Source organism: Drosophila elegans, unplaced genomic scaffold (genome assembly GCF_018152505.1).
Source record: "Drosophila elegans isolate 14027-0461.03 unplaced genomic scaffold, ASM1815250v1 contig_476, whole genome shotgun sequence".
Classification (NCBI taxonomy): Eukaryota; Metazoa; Arthropoda; class Insecta; order Diptera; family Drosophilidae; genus Drosophila; species Drosophila elegans.
In genome coordinates this window covers 12,709,362-12,722,828 of record NW_024545863.1, presented here as the reverse complement: position 1 = coordinate 12,722,828, position 13,467 = coordinate 12,709,362, and the positions used below count along the sequence as shown (strand labels likewise).

The 13,467-nt window shown below is 35.8% G+C and overlaps 1 protein-coding gene across 1 annotated transcript in view; it reads left to right on the top strand.

Annotated features, from left to right (window-relative positions):
- Nucleotides 1-13,467, top strand: part of LOC108148286 — a 111,388-nt gene that overhangs the window by 2,231 nt on the left and 95,690 nt on the right. The window lies entirely within an intron of this gene.

Sequence of the window (13,467 nt, the reverse complement as noted above, 5' to 3'; positions counted from 1 at the left end):
AGGAAATTTAAATAGCTCGAAATAATAGTTAACAGAAATGTCACGTATTTTAGACCAAAAAACTCTGCATTAAACATTCAGTTACAATCGCTTAGACAAAATATTCAGGATTTTGTTGGAAATGTTTAGCAGCTTAAAATCTTTGCTTTAACTTTAATTATATGAATTATACATCTAAACAAAATTATATTTCGTTCCAAATGCTTGACTTTATAATTAAGTTTGTATTTTTTTGTAAGTTGCTAAATGCCAACTGAAAAAGTTACTAAAGTCAGTGGTTGTTTTCCAGTTCAGTGGTAAATAATGGGTTAAATGTAGATGGCTGGCAGATAGCTAAGCAGAACATCTCGACGCCCACTTGGCTGTTTGCTTGTTTACACAAGCTCAACATTTTTGACAGTGCCACTCGCAACAAGAGGAACATGTGGAGCAGCTGCGGAAAAAGATTGATCCTTCGCTGCTATGTAGCAAAAAAAAAAAAAAAAAAGAAAAAGAAGGGAAAACCGTTCAGCCAATGGCGATTCCCTTGGTCCTTGACTTTTCCGCTGAACTATCGCAGTGGCCGAGTCCGTTTGTTTTGCTTATTCCCCATTTGTTGCTTGCTTACAGCTGTCCGAATTTATTACGGCCAAAACAAATCGGTAAACTTTCTATGCCAACTTGCAGCAACTTTCACGTACTCTCGCACTCATAGTGCTGCCCTGTGCATTCGCTCCTTGTTCCGTGTTGGCCTTTTGTCATAAAGCTTAACACATAAAAATGTTATTGTCCGATGTGGAGTTGTGTGGCTTATGCTGATTTGTGTTGACCTAGTAAGCTTGCAGTGCCAATGGCAACGGAATAGAATCAGAAAGAAGTATGGACGTTTTATGGTCGTAAGGCTGATTTAAGATTCCCAAGTGAAAGCTTTAAGGTCTCGAAAGTGAAGAGATGTGAGTTAGACGTCGAAGAAAGGGCGTTGTATAGTCTGGCCTCAATTTCTAGGCTTCCCATAAAATCCGGGCTTACATAGACGGATTGTAGAGGAATGTGACTGACATCGGCATCAAGTTACAGTAACTAATTCCAATTCGTTGAATTCAGGGAATTTTATCTGAGTTTATGTACAGGCTTCTAAAACGATAGAGAATCATTTGCACCGAAAGCAAAACTTATAAATTTTACCCTACGAATAACTTTTGAATTGCAGCTGATGAAACTAATTCCGAAAGGCAATATAGTCCGTCAAAAATTGTTCGTGTTGATGACCCACATCGCTGTCAAACTTAATGTGGTTAAGTGCGAATATTTAATTATAAAATATTATTTTATTGCTGGCAATAAATATAAAAACAAAAATATATTAAAATATTTTGTAAATTACCTTGACGAATTTCAGCTGCTTCTAACTTAAGCTAAACTTGTTGAAACTATAAAATTAAGAACTCAAGAAGTACATTTTTACTTGCCTTGACAATACTTAAATTGTAAAGATACATTTCTTTTCGTTTGGCCAGAATTGATAACAATAAATGTTTTATTTTTGTCTTGTCATTTTCAATTGGTTTATTTATATTTCAAATAACAAGCCAAAATTTCTGATTTTTTAAACTAAATAAATGTGGTAAATGCGGAGTAGCTAAATATTTGGTGATACGTTAGGCTTCTAAGAATTTAACCTACTAAAGTTACAAACTTTGGTTTCAAGAGTTCCCTTTTGATTTGGCTGCCCAAAAGTTCAATAAATTACATTGCAAAGCTTAATTTAAGCCGAAAGAGTTACTAACTTTAATAATAAACAAGAGCTGACGTAATGGCAGGCACTTAGCCCTTATCGAGTCCAAAGTTAACCTGTAATTGTAGCACTCGAGCAGTTAACTCCCAATAAGCTCGGTGAAAGCGTTTTGCGGGCTCCGCTCTCATCGGGAATTACACTTCATTTGCCTAACCAAACTGGCCCCCAAAGTCCCGCTCGGAGTTTGCGCAAAGTTTTAACTCTTATCTGTTGTCTATCAGGAAATTTTATGCGATTTTGTTTACCTATTTTAATGAGAACCGAAAAATGCTCGCACCAAAGCGGCGATGAGCGCAAGGAGACGGGAAGGCAAACACAGGGAAAAGCTGGTGAGGAAAAGCCCTGGCGGAAAACCAGGTCAAAGCAAACAGAACGAACGGGCCGAAATTTATGCAAAACTAAAAAAAAACAAAACAAACCGGGAGCGGCTCAAAAAAAGGCACGAAAGTACGGTGCAAGAGGCCATGTCCAAAATGAAAGTGCGAATGTGTTTGTGTGTGCTCGTAGGTGTGTAGAAATGGCGTGTATTGTATCAAATTTAAATGCACAACAGTAAAATAATGAATTCTTTTGTTTGTATTTGCATCTGTGCCTGTTGTTGTTGATGGGCGCGTTGGAAGAACCAAAATACAAAACACAAAACGAACCACACCAAGCCGAAAAACAAAACAATGAAAGCAAAAGAACACACACGTCACAGCTACACAGAAAACAACAAATGGCTAAGGTCAAGCCGAATTTTTTCGACAATCTTAGTCAGATTTTTACCGATGCGTTTTTGTAAACTTAAGTTTATTAGATCTCCACCATCCATTAAAAATAAGTTGCGTTCATTTTAAATCTATAAATAAAATAAAAAACATTTCATCTGTCTATATGATTTTTTGTTTGTTAGCTGTAAAAAAAATCGCATTCTGTCTATATGATTTTTTGTTTGTTAACTGTAAAAAAATTCGCATTCAATGTATGCAAATACCTAATGTTAGTTTAAACGTATAGCAAAAAAAAAAATTAGTTTTTAACTTCAATTGATAACTTAATATTTTTAAAATACTTAAAATCAGCTAAAAATACACATAATGAAGTACGAAATAACACTTCAGTTTAAATGCAACTGCTAAACAAATTTATTGCATTATACAACACCTGATTAATTGTCATGCATATCTTTTTTGTATGTTCACCAAATAAAACCGAAGTTCCTGCAGCAAATATATTTACAGTTGCGGAGATGAAAAGGCCAGATGGAAATAAAGCTTATATGGAAATTAATGTGTGTACAGTAAAAAGTTTTTCTGCTTTTGCACGTGTCCGACAAACGAAAATTTACTCGCAACAGTCAACAGTAAGTGCAAAAAGTTGTTGGCCCCGGACAGATGTGTCGTTTTAGCTGTTTTCTGAGAAATGTGATAGACAGACATTATAGTATTCAGGCATTTATGAAGTGTTTAACATTAAACCAAATATTTTCTATTCAGAGATTATGTTGTCTTAAAGATCAAGTTAAATAATCTTAAAAACAAAATGTTTTAAGCTCATGGGCCTGTTGGTTAGCTTTATTGTTTAATGCCATTTAAAAACAAGAAAGAAAGCAAACTTCGGCAAGCCGAAGTTCATATACCCTTGCAGCTATCGCAAGAATTAAATATTTTTGAAAACATTAAAATTATGATTTACTTGCGTATATGTTTAAAAACATTGAAGCTATGACGATTTGCAGCTTAATTATTTGATTGTTCTTTTATATATTTTTATTATTTGTATGGGAGCTATATGATATAGTCGTCCGATTTTGATGAAATTTAAACCATAATTCTAAAATATTTAACCATTGCTATATGTCGAAGAACTAAAAAAAAATTTAAAAACAGCAAAGTTATAATTTTTTTTCAATTATTTTTCCGATTGTTCCTATGGGAGCTATATGCTATAGTCGTCCGATTTTGATGAAATTTTAACCATAATTCTGAAATATTTACCCATTGCTATATGTCGAAGAACTAAACAAAAAATTAAAAAACAGCAAAGTTACAATTTTTTTCAATTATTTTTCCGATTGTTCCTATGGGAGCTATATGCTATAGTCGTCCGATTTTTATGAAATTTAAACCATAATTCTGAAATATTTAACCATTGCTATATGTCGAAGAACTAAACAAAAAACTAAAAAACAGCAAAGTTATAATTTTTTTTCATTTATTTTTCCGATTGTTCCTATGGGAGCTATATGCTATAGTCGTCCGATTTTGATGAAATTTAAACCATAATTCTAAAATATTTAACCATTGCTATATGTCGAAGAACTAAACAAAAAACTAAAAAACAGCAAAGTTATAATTTTTTTTCATTTATTTTTCCGATTGTTCCTATGGGAGCTATATGCTATAGTCGTCCGATCCGGCTCGTTCCGACTTATATACTACCTGCAATAGAAAGACAACTTTTGGGAAAGTTTCATGCAGATAGCTTTAAAACTGAGAGACTAGTTCGCATATAAACGGACGGACAGACGGACAGACGGACAGACGGACATGGCTAGATCGACTCTACTAGTGATGCTGATCAAGAATATATATACTTTATAGGGTCGGAAACGTCTCCTTCACTGCGTTGCAAACTTCTGACTGAAATTATAATACCCTCTGCAAGGGTATAAAAAGAAAATAAAATAATTCCTTAAGCTTCCAATATGAAATAGATAAAAACACACTTTAAACAAGTTTAAAAATGAAAGAGTAGTTCAATCAGTAGCTCTTTTTGTAGTACTTTAAAAATGTCTTTCTTGTTATCTCTCTATGGAGTATAAAAGTTGTCTTTTTTTTCGTTTTACAAGAGGTAAGGAAAGATTGATAAAAGGACTTGTTTGGATGGCCCGTCTCAATTTAGTTTTCCATTTACATTCTTTTTTTGCTTCTTAATTGCAAGCCTTTTTGTGTAGGAATACAAAAAGCAATTAAACTTGTATTCGCCTGTGAAGGTTGTTCCCATAATTGCATGGCTCCGACCACAAAGCAAGGAATTCGAGGAAAATTATAATTTCAAGCTCTAATAACGCGGCAAGGTGTAAGCTAACGAAAAACGCTAAGTGAGGGCGTGTATAAGGGGGCGTGTCGCGGGTTGACTATAACTCAAGTCAGTTGGAGTCATGCGAAAAGGGCGGAAAATAGATTTTAGCTCAGGCTGAATTTTTGGGGGCAGAGCGGGCCTTTATGGGTTTACAAAAAAAAACCTTGCCTACTTATCGGGGCCTGAACAGAGTGCTAATAGTAGCACGTGTGACCCCCTGTCTAATCCCTATAAATAAAACATTGCGCAGAACGGATTTGCAGGTCATCATTTCAAACTACTCCTACCAGCTACTGCTTATATTTAGTTTATTCTTGGCTTTTTATGAGGCCGCAAGCTGCCCTCCACCCCGCGAATTTAGCAATACAAGTAGAAGTTAAGGCAAATAATGCACAGCAAACATTTCATTTAAACAATCAACGTCAATGATCTGTAAACAACAATGAAAAGGGTTTTTACTACCACCGAGCATTTCGATGGAGGCGTGCACATGCATACATCATACAAAGCCATCCAAGACAAACTCACTCACACAAAGACGGCCATTGTGTTGGGCATAAACACACACTTTTAAAACACATCAAGCATACGCCCAGTACGGCGCGCTGTGGTATGTGCTCCTGTGGGGGTGTGAGCACATTTGTTATGAAGGTAGCTCGCGGGTTACTTTCGGTCTACAAACCGTGAAAATGTTTTATTCAGCAGCAACCAAACCAAACTAAATACAACGAAAACAAGAAAGAAAGCAAACTTCGGCAAGCCGAAGTTCATATACCCTTGCAGCTATCGCAAGAATTAAATATTTTTGAAAACATTAAAATTATGATTTACTTGCGTATATGTTTAAAAACATTGAAGCTATGACGATTTGCAGCTTAATTATTTGATTGTTCTTTTATATATTTTTATTATTTGTATGGGAGCTATATGATATAGTCGTCCGATTTTGATGAAATTTAAACCATAATTCTAAAATATTTAACCATTGCTATATGTCGAAGAACTAAAAAAAATTTAAAAACAGCAAAGTTATAATTTTTTTCAATTATTTTTCCGATTGTTCCTATGGGAGCTATATGCTATAGTCGTCCGATTTTGATGAAATTTTAACCATAATTCTGAAATATTTACCCATTGCTATATGTCGAAGAACTAAACAAAAAATTAAAAAACAGCAAAGTTACAATTTTTTTCAATTATTTTTCCGATTGTTCCTATGGGAGCTATATGCTATAGTCGTCCGATTTTTATGAAATTTAAACCATAATTCTGAAATATTTAACCATTGCTATATGTCGAAGAACTAAACAAAAAACTAAAAAACAGCAAAGTTATAATTTTTTTTCATTTATTTTTCCGATTGTTCCTATGGGAGCTATATGCTATAGTCGTCCGATTTTGATGAAATTTAAACCATAATTCTAAAATATTTAACCATTGCTATATGTCGAAGAACTAAACAAAAAACTAAAAAACAGCAAAGTTATAATTTTTTTTCATTTATTTTTCCGATTGTTCCTATGGGAGCTATATGCTATAGTCGTCCGATCCGGCTCGTTCCGACTTATATACTACCTGCAATAGAAAGACAACTTTTGGGAAAGTTTCATGCAGATAGCTTTAAAACTGAGAGACTAGTTCGCATATAAACGGACGGACAGACGGACAGACGGACAGACGGACATGGCTAGATCGACTCTACTAGTGATGCTGATCAAGAATATATATACTTTATAGGGTCGGAAACGTCTCCTTCACTGCGTTGCAAACTTCTGACTGAAATTATAATACCCTCTGCAAGGGTATAAAAAAACGTGAGTCTACAAGCAGACATCCACATACGGCCCTAAAACACTTAAAGAAAATTAGATAGTGTCAATTGTTTAAAATCCCTATGGATTTAAAATTTGTTCCAGTAAAACATATATTTTTTATCTGATAAAAGATGTGTTATAATAAAGTATATATTATTATTATTTATATTAAAAACGACACATATAATCAAGAAAAAAACTATAAATAATATATGTAATCTTTTAAAAGCTCATAATAAAAGGAAAATGTTAAAAAAATTTAATTAATTTTATCGTGCCGAAGATCAAACTTCAATGTAAAGCTTTTTTTGTTTTTCCACAGAAATTATATTTAAAGTAATCTTTTTCACAAGTGCACACAGATACTCCAACAAAGCACAAGCTACAGCAGCAGAATACAACAGGAAAAGTTTCCGCCTTCGATGTTTTGTTGTGTTATTTATTTTGTTTGCTGCTTTCAACTCCAACACATGTGGCTAACAAACAAGTGCGCATAAAATGTGACTTTACCAAAAATAAATAAGCCAAAGCGCTAAAAGCATTTGCCAGCGGTCGGTTTTCCAGAGGTGTGAAACCACTGAGAGGGAATTAGGAAATTGTCCATGCTAATTATGAGAAGGAGCTGGCTTAGTTAAAATATGTATCAGCCAGACATGAGTAAAATTTTAAGTGCCAGTCCAAAAAGTAATTCAGTTTTCTTCATTAGAACGGCTGCAGCAGCCTCACACATCAGAATTGCAGCTAAGGAAAATTGACAAACAAGTTTTTGGGCGCTTACTTAACACCAATGCAAACACATGTTCACAGCATGTTGTATATACATACAAACATCCTCGAAGAAGAGACTCTTAGACAAAGTCTGGCGTATATAGCTACACTTAAGAAAATATCTGCATTTTAGACTGATTGAATTTTGACAAACACCCATTAAAAGAGATAGGCATTCTCACCCGAAACAAACTAAAATACTTACTTTTAATTTCAAAAATACTGACGCCATTAAAGCTTTAGAAAATAATGCAAATTTATATATTAACAATAGTCACAATCATCTTATTGATGCTTGAATAAAGAAAAATATATGAAAATTTATGGGAAGTGCTACAAAATTCACAATGTTTTTAAAATCAGTATCAAAATTATTTTAGAGCAATAGTGGTTTCTGTAGCATTCCCCATTAAAAATGTGTGTGGCTTATAATTTACAAAATTTATATAAAAAGTATTTTCCCAGTGTGCATCACAAAATGCTCAAGTAATTATTAAGTGCTGCTCTTTGCGGTGTCTGAGGATGGGCCGGGTACCATGTTGCACTTTTCTCTACTTATGGTATGTTTGCCAAAGTGTTCGAGAGACTTGTGGCATTTTTTGCTCCTCGGGGCGTATGCGCAATATTTTTGAGGGCAAAAGTCGCAGCCGCATTGTCAACAAACTTGAGGGATTATCAGAGTCAACAAATGTTGAGGCAAGTCAAGACAGACAGCCTGGTTGGCAGGGCAAACACGTCCAGTTGGCCAAGATGCCCACTAAACTATTCAAATATGCATTTGCGGCCCCAAACATTTGCCTGGCAAATTCAATTTCCAGCAGTTGCTTCCCTCTTGAGTTATTATTGAAGTTTCGCCTTCTCGCTCGGTCTAATAATTTAATTTTGTTGTAAATATTCTTGCGGTCATTTGTTTTAAATTCAAATTTAATTTCATTAATTTATTTGAGGCCATAAATTGCCAGTAAAGATATGCCGACCGACCCTTTGGCCAATTCGCATTCACAATTACATTGCATTCACATGCACAGGCATTTTAAAAAGCCTTCCAAACGGACTCCAGTGTGTGCGTCGGCTTGTCCGGCGCAGAGTTGGCAAAATTAGTACTCGTTTTAATTGAGTTTGTTAATAATTCAGTAATGGCCACTACATTCCATCGGTTTCGTAGCCAGAGAGCTATAGCCACATTCTGGGATGTGGATGTGCACGTGGAGAGTTGGTCAGACGGTTACATGGCAGCTGCCAACAAATTTCCAGCTGCCAGCCATATTCGTGTCCATTTACAGTTGCGGTTAGACTAGTAGCGAAGATAATTCTTGATTTTCGCGTATGTACCCATTCCAACGTGAACATATTTTAATTTTATATATTTTAATGTTATAAAACTAAAGTGTAATGGTAAAAAGTAATTTGATACGAATTTTTTTGCGATGGTTTTATGTGTTATTAAATAGTTCTTAGTAGTGCTTTTAAAATTTAATGAACTATCTGAAATTCTGGTTAAAAAAGTTATTTTGGAGCTTGATTCATAAAAATTTAAATTAACTTAATGCAATTTGTGACCTGCAAAAAAAAGAGAACTAATATTTATTTATTCATTTTTTTTTTTAATGGCATTCTTAATAATATTTAATTTCGAAAAAGTTTGGCTAAAACCTTTTTTATTCCTATGACCTATTCAATATATTAACTGAAGATTATAAATATAAAATACTCTGGCATGTTAACTTTCAAATTTTCCTTAAAGATTATACTAGAATAGAAAACCCAAAAACGATTTATTGGAACGACTTTTATTTCTAATAGTCTGACCGCAATTGTAAGTCCTTTCATATTCTCACATGTAACTGCAATTGCCGAGCATGTGGGTGTGCGTGAGAAAAACTAATTAACTAGTTTTGCATTTGACTCATTTCATTTGGCTGCGCTCTCAGAGCTTTTATGATTTTGATTAATTTCAAGCCATAAATATTTATACAGCCAGCTTTATTATTCCTCAGCAGCCGAGCCGGCTAAGGGCATTTAGTTTAGCTCCAGTTCCCGACGCTCAGACGCACAAAGCAACCAGGCCAGCCAGTCAGCCTTTAATGTTTTCCGGGTCAGTCACAGTCACTCACTTCCCTTGAGCTCGTTGTCGGCACTTTTGTTTGTCAGCATGGACGATGACACCGCCGGACGGCCAGACAGACGGACGGAGTCGAACAGGAGGACGCAGGACGCAGGACGAAGGACGAGGATGGAGCACCGGGCCAGAACGGAACAGAGGCCAGGCAACAGAGAACAGGCCATGCCAGAGCCGCTGGCTGCGCTTTTTACATGGCAAACCGGCAGCAGAAGCCGCTTCAGTGGCACCCACATTGAGCGAAAAATATTGTAGGTTTATAACGAAAAAACTTGTTTTCCATGTACCTTCAAACTTTTAAATAAAGTATTTACATTTTTAAGGTTGCTACAGAAATCACAATGGTTTTGAAAGAAGTTTAAAGGTGCTTAAATGTATGCAACATTATAATTTAAGCTCGGCCATCCAATGGATATCCGATATTACCATACTTATTTAAACATTTTTTAAAACAAAAAATTATGTGTAAAGCGTCGAAAGTTATGAGCAATTCTAATAAATGTTGTAATTAATTCTAATTGTTGTCCACAAACCATAATCATTATGTTCCTAGGTATTTAAGTATGTGTTTAAATTTAAACACCATAAATACTTGCTTAATTGTTTAAATTTGCTGTTCCTTATCGAATCGTGCCAGTTTTTCTCAGTGGAAGGCAGACAAAGAGGCTGTCGGTCCGACGTGGTGCTGTGCACTTGGGCGACTAAGCTGCATCAGCTCACTGGGCAGCAGCTGCGACTCGGGGCCGCTGAAGCCTCCTCTGTTGACAAATAAGCAAAGGACGAGGGACGCCAATCTGCCACCCACTTTTCATGCGGACAAATTGAGCAGGACATTGAATTGTCAACCAGGGGCTACGCAGCAGTCCTTGACGGCCTGACGAACGTAACACCACCCACATCCCACCACCCACCTCTGAAACAACATCCTTCCAGTGGAAAACTTCAAAGCCCCTACCAACTGGCAACTCCAGTGAAAAGTCGCTGTCCCTCTGCGGGGGGTTGATTATATTGTTGACGTTGATGTTGATGAAGCATGATTTGGATTTTCATCTTTATTGCATTATACTTAAAAACTATTAGCGGCTGGACAACGGATCCACTAGCTGCGCATTCACTAGTGCTACCATCTTGGCTATATTTTTAACACACAATGGCATGTTTCTTTGAATAAAATGCGTTAAAAGCTTACGTTACCAAAAATTTTTTTTTTATTTAACAAGTTTTTAATCTTAATTTAGCAATAATTTAGATGAGTTTTTTATAAGCAAACACAAATTTAATTTTTAAACTGATTTACACATTATTTTTAATGTGCAAGGCTCTAATACTTTGTAGTTTGCTGTTGCCTATTAGGAAACTAATAGTTTTTAAAAATTGTAAAGTCATCTGAATAGACATTTTAAATAATGATAATAATAGCATAGTTTATTTTCTCTTTGAGTACAGCTTTAAAATAAAGTGTAATTAATAGTTTACTTTCACACTACTATACTTTCACATTAATAACATTTTTTAAAGAATTTTGATTGTTTTAGCTATTTTCACTACTCAGATCTAGAAACTCTTTGGAATGTACAAAAGGCAAAAATGTCCCTGACATGATTGCATTAGCCACGGATGGACTGAAGTCTAGACCAACTATTGCTAAGCCGGTCTCACAGTTTGTTGCGTGGCCTGTTAAGTGATTTATGTGATTAGTCGCGTCGCCGGGCTTAATGCAGATGAATGATGCTGTTTAAAAATGGAGAAAATCAAATGATTTAACTGGCAAGCAGTCGCTATAATTTACGGGCTGATAAAAAGTAGCACTTAAGTCGACTACAAAACGCTCGTTAGCTAGCGTTTCGGTGTGTATATAAATTTAACCAGCCAGAAAATAATGCCCGATAGACAAATGGCCAATGGCTCCGTTTCCAAACCCCCAAGTCCAAGTTCCCATTCCCAATCCTTGCGACTTATCTGCAAGTTGAGCAGCTTGGAGCAGAAAATCTTGATAATGGAAAATTTATTAATCCCATCAACGACAACAATAACAATAAAATGTAAACAAATGACTGACAGCGAACAGAAGCTTTGCGGACAAAAGGGTGCCGGGCGGTTCGACTTCTAAGCCCTTATGGAGGTGTTGCACGACAGTAGAGTCCATTGATACAAATCAAAATCGGCCATTCCGCAGTTTTATTGGATTCAAGAAACTATGAGCTACGCCTCGAGTGGGTCCTAATCAGGTGGCCAGGGGTGCTATTTATTGAAAATACACATTATTCCAACACGCAACGGTGGCCATTGTTCGGCTTTGATTTCCATTGGCCATAACGATGGTAATGATTACGTTGATACACCGTATTGGGCTGTCAGTAATAACTCAGTTGGCAAGATCGATGGCGTTTGATAGGGCGATATTTGGGGATTGCGAGCTGTGAATTTATGTTCTCTTGTTTGTGGTGACTATCAAGCATTTTATTGTAGTCCGTGTGGGCTTATTGTTAGGATTTGTGTGCCTAATCGGAGGGGCAATTAACTAGGACCAACCGAATGCGGGCCAAGACGCTTAACACAACCTGCATTGTGCCTTTCATGCCGAAAAAACCAATTTAGCAAGTGTCATAAGTGGCCAATTTACTTGTTACTCCGCGCCCTTTTTCCCTCCCTTTTTCCGCCCTAAAACTCCGACTCCCGGCTGTGTCAACAATGAAATCGGTGAAATTGGCTGGAAGTCCATCAAAAGCCCGCTTACAGAGGCGAACGGGAAACAAAGTTGAAATGAAATGAAACTTTACCAACTAATAGAAATGTTATTTTTTGTCTGAGGGCTCCAGTCAAATGAAATATGAGGGTCTACGGAAGTTGAGAATTTCCGAAGAGCATTGAGTGCCCATTTTTTTTTTGTTGGCTAAATCAACAATTTGTTTGTCTTGAAACTTCATTAATTAGATACCCAATCCGATCGAGTATTGATTTGTGGCTCTAACCTTGAGCAGCTGAAAATGTTCAACAGCGAATCAGCGAGTAACTCCCTTCGTTAAATTCTGAAATATTAAACTTTGCCACTAATTAACATTTACGCACCTGCAACACCCCAATCCCCGGGCGCTCATCACGCCCTCAACGTTGCGACTTAACTTTTCAGCGCAGAATTTATACAAAGTCATCTGGGGAGCAGAATCAGCCACCGCCTTGGCCCGGAATCAAAATAATTTAGTTGCCACCTCCGTTCGCCTGCAATCGATGGCGGCTGTCGGAAACTTTAAAACTTTCCCCAACTGTTTGCACAATATCGCATGTTGGCAGTTCGGTAGCCAAAACCGTTGACTTGGGTTGGGTTGGTTCACCATCGCCACCTGAACTCCAGACGACATTTCGGACGCTATATTATTACAACAGTTCATCAAACCCGGAATCGATGCACTGACAAATGCTTAATAAGGAAGTCGTTAAAATAAAATGAATGCTTTTTTTTTTTTTTTTTATTATACTTTAATTTTAAAATCACATTTCAAGCTTTTAATATTAATAAATACAGAAGTCATTTTGTGATTTACTTTGTTTAGTTTCTTTGACACCTTAAATCTTATATATATCATAGCAAGTTTTACAACCATTATTATTACTAGTTATATTCCTATGTACTTAAAATAATTTCTGGAAAATGTATTAAAAATAAGAATCATATCAAATTAAAATGTGAGCAAAATTATGGTTAAACGGTATAAACTTAATAGTTGCTGGCAAGCTTGTAAAATATTTAGGGCTTGTAATAAGTTATAAAGGTGTCTAAAAGTATGCAACATACAAAAAACTGATTATATTTAATATATGTGTGCAATTTCCCATATTTCATTACATACTTTTAGACGCGTTTATTTCAAAATTCTATTGATTTCTTTAGCTCTTCCCAATATGTATAAGTCAGAAATAAATTTGTA